Here is a 12740-nt window from a genome sequence, read left to right as displayed (position 1 = left end):
TCTGGTTGGCATCTGTATGACCAGGCTACAGCTAGTTGCAATTTAAAGAGTGTATTGCCTCAATGTATATATAACTAATACCAATACTTATCATATAGCCAATAATAGTCATACTGCTAAAAAGCTGCCTTTAAATAAGCAGGGTAATACAGAACAACCTGTGTGATTGAAAACTGGTGTATCATGGATTATCCCGTGGTTCCCAAAAACTACCACTCCTCTGGAAATACTAGACAGACTCACCATTATATATAATGTGTTCTTTGCTCCAATTAAAAATATTCCAGCATATATACTGCATTTTAGTATGCAAAGCATTGTTTTCATGTTTTTTCAGTGTCATGGTAAGAATCTATAATATTTAATAGTCTGTGTAAATAATGGAACTAGCCATGTTCAATGTTGTAACAGTGTTGCCTAGAATGAGGCCAGGTAGTGCTTCTGAGGTTGTATTCATTTCCAACACACCCCATCAGTCAAGTTCAAGTTACTTTGAAGTGTAAGTTTAGAAATGTTTCAGTTTCGGCACAGTGCAAGGTTAGAATTAATGTTGCTGGGATGAATACTGCTGGAGTATTCAACTTCAGTGGAAGGAAATGTGTTTGTAGATAAACTCACAAGCAAGATTTAATGCAACAAAAAAAACATTCTGGTGCTCACTTGACAAAACAATCTCACCGTCAGCTGCTCTTTCCATGTTCAAGCATTAACTTTTGAGATCAAAACCGACAGAACTGCTACACGAATCAATATATTAGTACATTTTATGAACACTGTAAGAAATACTTAAATAATGTTGGACAGGGATGATCAGAACTTTGTAGGTTACGACCAACAAAGACCCTCTAATCGGTCTTTGGATTTGTATTGATTTTGGGATCATTCTGCATTCCATGTCAAAGAAAACAAATGCTGTTGAACACTTTGATTTTTCATTTTATTCATGTCTCCACAGTTCCACCAGCAGACACTCCGGTCAATAGCACATGTTGTTAATGTATTGCCCCGGACAATGATTACCTATTGACCCCTCCCCTTATGGGAATGTTTTATATGACAGAGGGTCTGATCACAAATTCAAATATCCTGTAAGCATCTCATTTCAGCAAACACTAAATCCATAACTGGATTTGGATTTCTACAGCTGGGAAAACTGAGACCATCAGAATATGACTGTCTCACATGACACTTTAATGCTGTAGTAGTTCTGGACAGACTTGGTAAATGCTCTTATTGTATGACTGCAGTGCTGACCAATTTTCTGGAAATATGAAAGCTTTCTCATTGATTAAACATTTCTGCAGCTTTTGGATTTGGACAGCAAATAAAACATTTATTGGCTGTCATTTAGAGTAGATGCTTTCATAGATCATTTTAGGACCGAACAGGACTTAAAAAGAAGTGCTTCCACAAAACCCTGACATTTCTACTTTCAAGTCAGGTTTCATTTTCTCAATGCAAAATCTTGTATTAAACTTGAGTCAAACTGCTCCATGACTAGAGACCTAAAGTGAGACAGGCTGATTAAATTCCCTCTCCTCTGTGAGCATTTCACCCAGGTTCAAATGCCTCCTGAGTGCCTGAAATGGTTCATTTGTTGAGGCTGTCCCCTGCATCCATTTATACAGGTGCCGCACTCAAAGCCATTCATTTCCTTTGGCTCCTTATTCCTCCCTTTATTCTGAAAGCACTACTTGCTCGCTTTGATTGAACTCAATGGGATTACAACAGAGTTAATCGCTCCTGGGTTTGTCCACTTATTACCATGTGAACTCCCCCTGGTTCCCATTGTTTCCAGGCCTCCCATAAAGATTACCTGCTCTTGCTGCAGAATTGCTCTATTGTCTCCTATGGAGCGTGGGCTCCAGATGAAAGGTGAATGGCATACAGTACAATAGAGAGGGCCACAGTGGTGAGAGGTGGCTGTATATGTACTAATGAAAGTATAGGTGTAGTCTTTAAAAATAGGAGTGTGGCAGCTTTCAGACTGAGCTATTAGATCCAAGTGATTTACTTTATTGACCACCAAATAAGAAAAAAAAAAACAGAATGAAAAACCAGATCACAAAAAGCCGTGGTTTGGCACCATACACACTTTAAATCCTGTATGTGTTTAGCATCTGTAGTCATAGTCAAACCTCTCAAAATGTCTGTAATATTGTTTTTAAAGTTTCCCAAAGGGTGAACCTGTTTTATATCAATGACCATTTCTCTAGTGTTACTCCTTAGATCAGCGATTCTCACATCACTGCATCCATTTGTACAGGAGGCGGCCCTTCCTGGGGGGCCAGACCACTGCAGGAGGGGTGTGAATGACAAGGGGAAAAATATGGTGTCAAACTAAGTGAAATGAATATGATTTATATTGTTCAAAATAAACAAATTAAAACGTGGACTCTTTATAATTAGTGCATTTCCCTATCATTGTTAATGGTTGATAAAAATTGTGGGATGGGGGGCTGTGAAATGTTTTTGGCTTCTGAAGGGAGACATGCCAGAAAAAGTTTGACAACCACTGCCTTAACATTTTTTGAATCATTTTTTGTGCTTTTTTCTGTCATTTCTCTCTCTCTCTCTCTCTTTATCTCCCTGGTTAAACAGATACACTTTGATTTTTAAAATCTATCAATCGATACTATTATTATTTTTTTCACGTACAACTGCCAATATTTGTTTTTCTCCACATTGTCATTTGAAATTACAGTTACTCTATATTGATTAATCAACACCCCTGCAGTTTCACTATCAACATAGAAATGTTCAGTGTGCAGAATCTATATATAAAAACAACACTGTTTTCTTATATTCTAAACTATTTTGTTTACTGAAACAATCCATAGTTTCTTTATGAAGAGGTACACCAATTCTGAGTGTTAGCCAAGGAACAAATCTAGAATAAACTGACAATTAATTGCTTATGACAATTTCCTGGACAACCCTGTATCAATATTTCTGGAAGCTACAAAACCCTACTCTGGCCCCCGTTTGGTCAGACATCACACAAAGGCAACAAGATCATTTCCCAACCAAGACGCCTAAATGGAGAGGTGAAGGCTCTATTGAGAGCCAAAAACCTTTGAGTCAGGTGACAAGGAAACATACAACAACAACACCACAGCGAGACTGCTTAGCCTCCTTGATGGCAAGCGAACCACACCATCTCTACAGAAGCAGGAGTGCTTCCCATGAATGAGAGGCCATGTTGCCCATTGAGCTTAACACATTTTTGCTCGCTTTGATCTCCTCAACAAAGAGTCAGCTGTCAAGTGTATTCTGCCTCCAGAGGATCTGCCACTGTCAGTATCCAAATCGAATGTGAGAAGAATCCTACCGAGAGCGAATCTGAGCGAAGCTACTGGGCCTGATAACACCCCTGCCTGTGTAGTTAGAACAACTGCCATTCAGCTAATGGATGTCATTAATGTCATTTTTAACATATAACTGTCACAGGGGTCACAACTGTCCCTGTAAATAAACACACCTGTATTGGAAAGCTTTTTGCTGATTTCAGCTCAGCACTCAACACAATCTCCCACATGAAACTGCATACTTAGCACTCTGGGCTTGAGTGCAACACTCTACAACCAGATATTAGACTTCCTCAGAGAGAAACTCCAGACAGTTTGGATCACACATCCTCCACCCTACTGCTGAACACCAGGCTGCCTCTCCAACCCGCAAATCACTTTGCAGACGACACCATCATCATCGGCCGGATTTCAAACAACAGAGGGAATATCAAAAATCTTGCAGGGTGGCGCACAGAGAACAACCTGCTGCTCAATGGAAACAAAACCAAGGAGCTGAGACTCTTGTCTACATCAGTGGAGCTTATGCACAGCGTAAGTAATCGTTTTTGTTTTGTTTGTAGCATTTCACTGTACAACACTGTGTTATAGAAGGATTGATGAATGTATATCTGCTGTAGATTAGCGTGTCAGAGTTCACCAACACTACAGTGGTAATCAGACTGAATTGCCATTTTGTCTAACTTTATACATTCATCCTTGTGTTCATCTGTAAGTAACCAGTTACTAGTAAGTTATGCATCTGTCTACTCAGTTGACAGCTGTTAGTTAAAAACCAGGATGCATGTGGAAATCATGGAAGTCAGACTCAGAAGAACTGTAATTCTGTAGTTTTTAACAAACCTTTTTCTCCTCCAGGATGTTTTAAGTTGGATCTTGACGTCTGATGTCTCATGACATTAAAGATGGCTGTGAATGTGGGTTTAAGTGCAGATGATTGGAAGTGAAGGTACCGAAGACTGACCGGGGCTGGACTAGCACAAAAAAAATAATAATAATAATTAAGAATGGCCCGAGTATTTTCAGCCCAGACCCACCACAACCTCATCCTTGTGGTACCCTTAAATATGCATTAATTTGGCATTAAATGTTGTTTGTTTCCTTATTAAAAACAGTGTGGCAGTTTGCTGTGGCATCGCTGTGCTGGTCTGTTGGCTGCTCTGTGTCTAAAGTCTTACCTGCCAACATTTTCCAGCTGTTTGAACACGTTGTTTCAACAGATTTCACCACTTAAATCTTAAACACATATAATAAACAGTGACCAATACAGGCTACCTCTTTATCCTCAGATGCAATTTTGTGAGTTGCTGCATTTGGAGAAACTTTATGAACGTTGTTAAATGCTGTCTTTCTTCTATATTTGATAAATGTTATAGATCAAGTTATTTCTTTCTCCATGTAAGAAAACATGTCTGTTTCTTCAAGTAAATTCGAGCACACAGAAATATGTTACTTGTTTGTATATAGAGCGTGGAAGTTGGGATCCAATTACAAGCGGTCACTAGAGACACATGTGGAGACACTGTAATGCCAGGTGTGAACTAACATACTTAGAGCTGCATAAAAGCTTCTAAGTTGTGATCTGATCACCCAAGACGCATGCTGATGTCTGGTATAAACAGGCCCCATGATGCAAACCCATTGCTCATTGGCTGTAGGTGATGAGACACGGATCTACCATCCACAACCCTGCCGGGAGCTTTGCAAACATCTCCAGCATTTCGCACGTAGGCTTGTGAGAAGGTCAGCCGGCTATTGTTGATAATTAACCCCCGGTGTCGACACAAGCAAACATCGCCCACAAAGCATCACTTCAGAGGGCCATTCACTCTTAAACTTGTACTTATGACCCACAGCCAACAATCAACATGACCAACACACACACATACACACCTATCTGAGTGGATGAGAAAAGGTCAGGCATAGCACTTCGCCAAACCTTTTGTGGTGTTTTGCTTTGCCACTGGGAGAGTGGCGTGTTGAGGGACTGTCAGAACTATGAGGGCTCTGCCAGCAGAGAGATGTGCAACCTTTAGTGTCCTGGCCTTGAGGAGCTCCACTGCTCTCACCTTAACATTGTTTTAAAGGCCATGTGTACTATTTACACTTTACATTTACCCTTTAGTTTGGTGTCTCCTCAGCTGGAGGTGTGACCAGCATATTTATGAGCAGCCACAGAGCCCATTTATAACAGCTGAGGGTACACGGGGTTATCAAGGCATGAAAGCATCCTGAAGCACAAAATCAAAGGACTTTAGATCAACACTTTCAGTCAATTTAAATGTTTCATGAATGTTGAATTCTAGTACACGTCCACAGTGCAGGAGGCAAAACTTTGTCTCACTCACTCAGCATGATCAGTGCTTTTATTTGGCATCTCTCTGATCGTTGCTGAAGAGCATTCTGGGAAATCTAGGAAATTTGTCACTGACAAAGAGCATGCACATAAGCTAGGTTGACAAAACTGTGGAAATTACAATTTCTTTTAATGACAAAATAAATCCTGGAATATACTGAACGTCACAGACAGATGATGTTTAGTATAGCTGCAACCAAAATAGAGTGTAAGGATTTACAAATTTCCCTTTCTTTTAAAGACTTACACTTTTTCAAAATGACATCTGTATCAGCTGAGTGACATATTTAAATTTGTAATAAACATGTGTAAAAGGTCTGCATGGCCTTTGGAGTTCTTGGAGACAATTTTCTGTAATGATGCAACTACAAAGGAACTGCTGGGTCCCATGGATCCTCACTACTGCAGTCTTTATTTCCATTTAGGCAAAAAAAAAGCATGTAAGTTAAGATTAGGGAGAAATTGTGGTTTTTGGTTAAATGTTAATAACAAAAAACATGTTGTGTCTCGAGTCTCTGCAGACTTCTTCTGTATTAAACCGAACCACAATCTTTCCCTAATGGTAGGTGCTAGAAGTTCCTAAACAGAACTATAACAAGGTTGAGTAATGCTCCACTGCTACCTTACAAGTAAATATTGTATTGCAAGATCAGATATTTTAGAAAAAAAAAACAAGCCGAAAAAAACACTTTTCACTGATATGTTCACTGTCACCAATTTTGCAACTTCATTAACAAAATGTACTCCTTATATTCATAGAAAAACTGATATGTTTGATGTTATGTGTCCTTCAAAACTTCTATTTCTTTGCTGTTGTAAACTAGTCGTATATAAATATAATTTTTGACAGAGATTTGGCTGGAAAGATGAAGCTTGAAGAGTGACATAAGCAGGAGTGTAGACATGGTTCAGTTCTGTAGTTTAGGAGCAACAGTATCTGTTTCTTTTCATTTATTTTCATTTATTTTCAACAGACAGCAGCACGAGTGTAGATGAGATAGACGAAACCCTGCCTTTTGCCCACTGGCAACTGACACTATTGTTAACATACCATTTTTATTTTTCTGAAATATGTTTGATTTGCAACTCAGCAGTTAAGTAATTCTAATTGTTTAACTAAAGGAATGAAAATTATATCTGGACTTTTTGTGTAGCTAGTGTTGTCTAAATTACCATAACAGTATGCAACAACCAAAGACTATGGAGAATATGGAAATGATTCTGGTTTAATATGTTGCGAGTGAATTCAGCTCCCAAATTAGATCAAAGCATCACGGAAAACATCCAGATGCTCTCTGCTGTTTGAAGAACATCTGACTTTTCTGCTAATTCACTATTAGAGTTAGGGTTAACTTCTAATATACAGAGGCAACATTTACCTCAATACATGTACATAAGTGCTTGAGTAAACTGTATCTCTATGAGTTCTTTTAATAGATCATACTTTATAATTTTAACCTGTTGCATTCAGGTGAACCAACTGAACGTGTATTCAGTACATGATCTCTCCTCAAACTTTAAAGAGGCCAGTGGCCAGCTCAATGGTGTAGCTTTGGTTTTAGCATCTTCCATTGAATGTATTTTAATCATGTGGCAAATTTCCACATAAAATAATTAGACTGAAGCTCATATTTGGTGCCAAATGCACCTTTTCATGCCTTTTCAACAGAAATGTGCATAAGCCATAGCAAAGTAATCAACTGGAAAACTGTGTGACAAACCATTTTGCTTTGGACTGCCTTCTCAATGAGGGTAGTAAAAAGTAGTATTTCACTTCAAAACTGAATCAAAATTGACACCAGCTGTCTGACACACCTTGAAACTGTATCATTTTTAAAAATGTTGTTTTACAGTTTATTTTGCATCTTAGCCTGTTGAACTTGCCATTAGCATGTTGCATGCTTAATGCGACTAGCTTTAATTATAAGCCCACACACTGGACCAATGTTGGAGTATGTAAGACTGATGGAAACTCAGAATGTCCAAGTGAAACTGTGTGAACATTAACCCTCATTTGAAGCCAATTAAATAATGAGAGTAGTAGGCTGGATGTCGGCAACAGGATTTTCACGCTGCTTTTCTTAGAACATTTCAGTGCAATGCTCAGTTGGCTTTGTTGTTACATGAAAGCCCATGTTGCTCTGTGATCCCCCCCCCCCCCAGTAGCCTGTGTGTGTGTTGCTGCTGAATGTAAATTTGACGTTACTTGACGGACGTGCCCTGAAGATACACGTGATAAAGAATTGGTCTCTGCTCTGCTTTCCCCGCCCCATCTTCTCGCTCTCCCAATAGGAGGGGATCCAGGAAGAGGAAGTTTACATAAGGTGGGGGTGTGGCCAGCCAGAGTCTCTCTTTGGGACCATGTGGCCTGTTCAGGTGAGTTTGCATTGTAAGATACGGAGTTGGCTTGTTTTTTGATCTCTTTGGTTGTTTTCCTGTTTTGTTTGCTTCTTGAAGGAAATGTTAGGGTTTGTTTTCCTGTTTTGTTTGCTTCTTGTAGGAAATGTTAGGGTTTGTTTCCTGCTCTGTTTGCTTCTTGAAGGAAATGTTAGAGGAGGCTGTTAAATCTAGTCTGTGGCTTAGGCCTCCACCTTCAGCACCCTCTAAACTTTCTACCCCCTACCCGAACAAGGGTCTGTATCCAATCCCTACTTTCATCTTTGACTCTACCTCTTTATTTTCTACCCCCTACCCGAACCAGGGTTTGTATTCCAACCCCGCTTTTATTGGTGCAGTTGGTGAGAGGCAGGGGTAGATGATGGGAGTGTGGCAATCGGCAGTTACATGTGGCATCTAGGCCTGTGGTAGCATTGTAGCAGCTAACAATAGCTAAAGCGGTGGTAGTATGATAGTATCTTAGCAGTTAGCATTGGCATCTAGCAGTTAACATTAACAGTATAGGTGAATCTAGCTTTATTGTCTTCTTTTGTTCCTCTTAGCAGGTAGCGGTTAGCACTTAACATTAGCTAAATGGTAGCATCGGAACTTTATTGTCTTCTTCTGTTCTTCTTAGCGGTTATTAGCATTAGCTTAATGGTAGCATCGGTACTGGCCACTACCTGGAGCATCTCTGGGTCAGTTGAACGTGGCAGTGCTGTTTGGATTGTGTAGGAGCAGTGTGAACTGGCACTAGGGGGGGTGACTCTGGGACGCCGGAGTTCACCGCCTAGCCTCCTGGAGGTGTAGTGGGACTAAGTAGGCGAAACACTGTTAAAGGGAGGTTTCCACCTGATGACCCCCAGAGACGTGTTAGGAATCACTGCTCTTTGGCAGGTATAGAGGCAGATTAGGGCTCCAAGGTTCTTCACTGAGAATGAATCCTCTTTTTGAGCACAAGTATCTTGTGTTTAAATTAACTTTGCGTGTTGTGTAACTTTGATTAGCATCAAACTGCTAGCTTGCTCATAAACCAACCATTGTGGTTCACAGATACACTGAAAGTTACTGCAATAGTAGCATTAGTGGCACACTTTTGCAGCTCCAGTATAACATATACAGAAAGCAATTTGTTAATTTTTAACAGCAGAGATGGCCCAATGGGAGTACCCCCCACCCCAATACACACACACATACACCCACTCCCATTTAATTGTCTGGACAGGAATCAAATCCAAGCTAATTTCACACCTGTCTTTTTCTTTTTGAAAAATAAACGAAGGTCAAGCTGTCCCCCTATTCTCTTTGAAGCCATTCTGGCCACAAATTCACAAAGCTGGCGATGCTGCTTGTATTCCTGTGTGCAGGGGTATTCAATTAAAATTCAAAGAGGTGCAGCTAGAGAAAATTTCCTCAAGGAAAGGTCCGGAACATCACAATGTTTAACTTAACAACGTTATGATGCAGGGCCATATAAAACACAGTATTTTATTTTCTGTTCCCTCAGTTCAGATTGGAGTAGGTATGTTTGCTCAAAAGATGTTCTGTGCTTTGTCTCTTAGTGGCGCTTCACATTGCCACTTTTAATAATGAGAAACAAATGAGACATTCTGGTTCGGAGCTGCCTGTGGGATGAATGAACATGTAAGAAGTCCATTCTTGATTAAAAGCTGTGTTGTCGCTCTCTACTTTTCAATTTTTAGAGCATGGTGGAACTACTTGTCTCTGATTCATTTATTTCTCCAACTGTTGTCTCTTGTCTCGTCTTTCCTGTGTGTGTGTGTGTGTCTTCTTGCAATGAATTTCTTGTACTGTTTGGAGTATGTTGCCATACAATGACACATTTAAGATGATGTTCGCTTAAAGTATAACTGTTTCCATGCAGGCCAGCATACCACTACAGTGACTCTGATATTTACAATGAGCTGTTGCAGCCTTTACTAGTTGTACTTAAACAAGCTGTACTTAGCAATATAGCAGTAGTTTAGTAGTTGTCTATGTGTTTGTCTTACACTATGTCGCATTGCTAAATCTGTTATCGCTGTCCAGGCTACTGTGTCCCAGACGTCCCAGTTCCCCATGCAGCTCCTCAGGCCTTTCTAACATCTGTGCCAAAAACAGACCATCACAGAGACTACATCTGGACCCTGAGGAGGAGGACGAGGAGGGCTGGATGCTACCTCTGATCCTGCAGACTCAGCAAGTTGACAGACATGTTAAAATAAGATATAACTTTATTATATTTGCGCGTTACAGGCAGCAAGCAATAGTAACAGGAATAATAAGAGAATAAAAAATACAAAATAAATGTTTACTATATATGTACATTTTATACAAAAAGACTATAAAAAATATGTTGCCATGGAGTGAAAAACATGGAAGATAAATGAAAAATTACACAACAATTTTGAAAAAGTGCACAGGGATGGGTGTTGTGAGTTACTCAAATATCCCTACAAGTGTGTATGTGTTTGTGTGTGTGTGTGTGTGTGTGTGTGTGTGTGCACACATGTGTTTCCAACACGCTACTTTCAGGGACAAATTTCCAACTAAAGACTCGTTAATTGTCCAATTGTGGACAAGAGGTGTCCCCAGTTGGAAAACGGCACATTTCTGGGTAAACGGTTGAGAATAGGATTACGTCGAGTGTGTGTGAAAGTGCATTACTGACATTGTGAGGACATAAATCTGTTTACACAGTCACATTGTGGGGGCTAATCTTCCTCGGGACAAAAGGCAATACCCCATAATGTAAATCATGAAGGTTTAGGGTAAGGACTTGGGTTGAAATAAAGGATTTGATAGATCATGCCAACAAAACTACAACAAATACTTTAATAATTGTGAAGAAAAACTTTCCAAATGTCACAATACTTCTATTAGGCTGCATCAGGGAGCCAGTGCAGAGTGACTAATATCAGAGAAATATGATCTCTCTTTCTCGTTTTTGTCAGAACACGGGCCGCAGCATTCTGGATTAGCTGGTGAGTATTTAATCTCGAATTTGGACGGCCTGAGAGTAAGGAATTGCAATAATCCAGCCTGGAAGTAACAAACGTGTGGACTAGTTTTTCTGCAGAGATGACTCCCAAATTCCTGGCAGTGGTGCTGGAGGCATGCATAGTTATAGCGACTATGGAATCAGAGTTTCTAAGGTGCTTAGGCCCAAATACAATAACTTTAGTTTTGTCTGAATTAAGTAGCAAAAAATTGCAGGTCATTTTGTTTATTTCCTTTTGTTTATTTCCTTAAGATACGCTTACCCTCTCATTGCTAATCTCGACTTCTCCTCTCTGGGTTTGTTTTCTTCATTTTTCTTGTGGCACTGGCGGAGGAATACTTCAAAGCATTTGGAGGTGCCGTCACTCGGCACAACAGTTGAATGGACAGTTGTTGTTGTACCTGTGTCAGTCAAATCCATCCAATGACATGATCTGTCTATTGACATGGGGCCCCTTGGGTCAGAGAAATGTTGATTGGCTTGACATGGTCGACCCATTGAGGGGGGGCCTCCTGCACTGGGTCAGGGCCATTTATTGGCTATATGTCCCATATCTGCTGTCTTTATTGTTTGTTTTGTTTTTTAAAGGATTCATGTAGCCCTAAGCAATCATAGTGTTCAGAATATGTTTAGTGTAGACAGGTCCTTATTGTGAACTGCAGACGTACATTTAAAAAAAATATTGGAAGAAGTTAAACATTTTAAAAACTTTTTTAAAAAGAGCTTTTGATATTTGCATGTTTTTTGTAGCTGCATGTAGTAGTAGTGGACCAAAAACAAATGAAAGACAGAATAATAAGTCAGAATAAAAATAAAGGATAGGATAACAAATAGCTTGAACGCTGGTTCAACATTCAAACTACCATTGTGCAGCTGTTTGAATGCGAGCCACTGAGAAAAATCTGGGAATTGTGCATTACATAGCCCACTTTTGTTCTCCCTATCAGAAATTGCTCATGACAAATTTTTGCTTCTTGTCCCCCAGCAGTGAAACGAAATATTTTCCCTTGAATATAATGCAGTTAACAAACTACATCCTCCAAAATGATCCTACAGTTGAATCAACATGTTTCTTAAACACCTTCAACACAAAATAAACATCATAAAATCTGTCAAAGGGGGATTTATCACAGGACTGTTGGATTAGATTTGTACATTGCCAGGCCCAATACACTGATAGTGGACGTGTTCCAGTTGGAGATCGACCAACCAAACCACATTTATCAACATATTAATATGCCAAAGGACAAGGCTGGCAATAACTGGTGCGTCATTTCTTTGATGTACCACACGCTGCATTGTCCATCTTCACATCTTTAGAAAACATGAAGAAAAACAATATTCAGCCACCTCATTGTGTGTCATTTTAACTATTTAAACGACAGACATCATAATACGTTTTTGGACATCCATATGGAAACATGATTTCTTGGTTTTACGACACACTTCTTTTTTCTTTACTGATCTTTTTTCAGTTAGTGTAAATGATAACACTGCTATCATGACTTCATATTGAAATGAAACCTAATACCTTGAAGACAGTGTCAACAAAAACTGTATAGAAGCTTCATTATGGTAGAATTCATGGCAGAGTGGTTGTATGGGATCGCATTGGATAGTACAGATTTACCTAATTAAGTGGCCGATGTGTGTCGCTAACATACTCAGTTACAATGTAGGTTGACGTTGAGTGCTTAAC

The sequence above is a fragment of the Chelmon rostratus genome, chromosome 22 (genome assembly GCF_017976325.1).
Source record: "Chelmon rostratus isolate fCheRos1 chromosome 22, fCheRos1.pri, whole genome shotgun sequence".
Taxonomy (NCBI): Eukaryota; Metazoa; Chordata; class Actinopteri; order Chaetodontiformes; family Chaetodontidae; genus Chelmon; species Chelmon rostratus.
The sequence above is the reverse complement of the archived record's forward strand: the minus strand, read 5'-3'. Positions refer to the sequence as shown.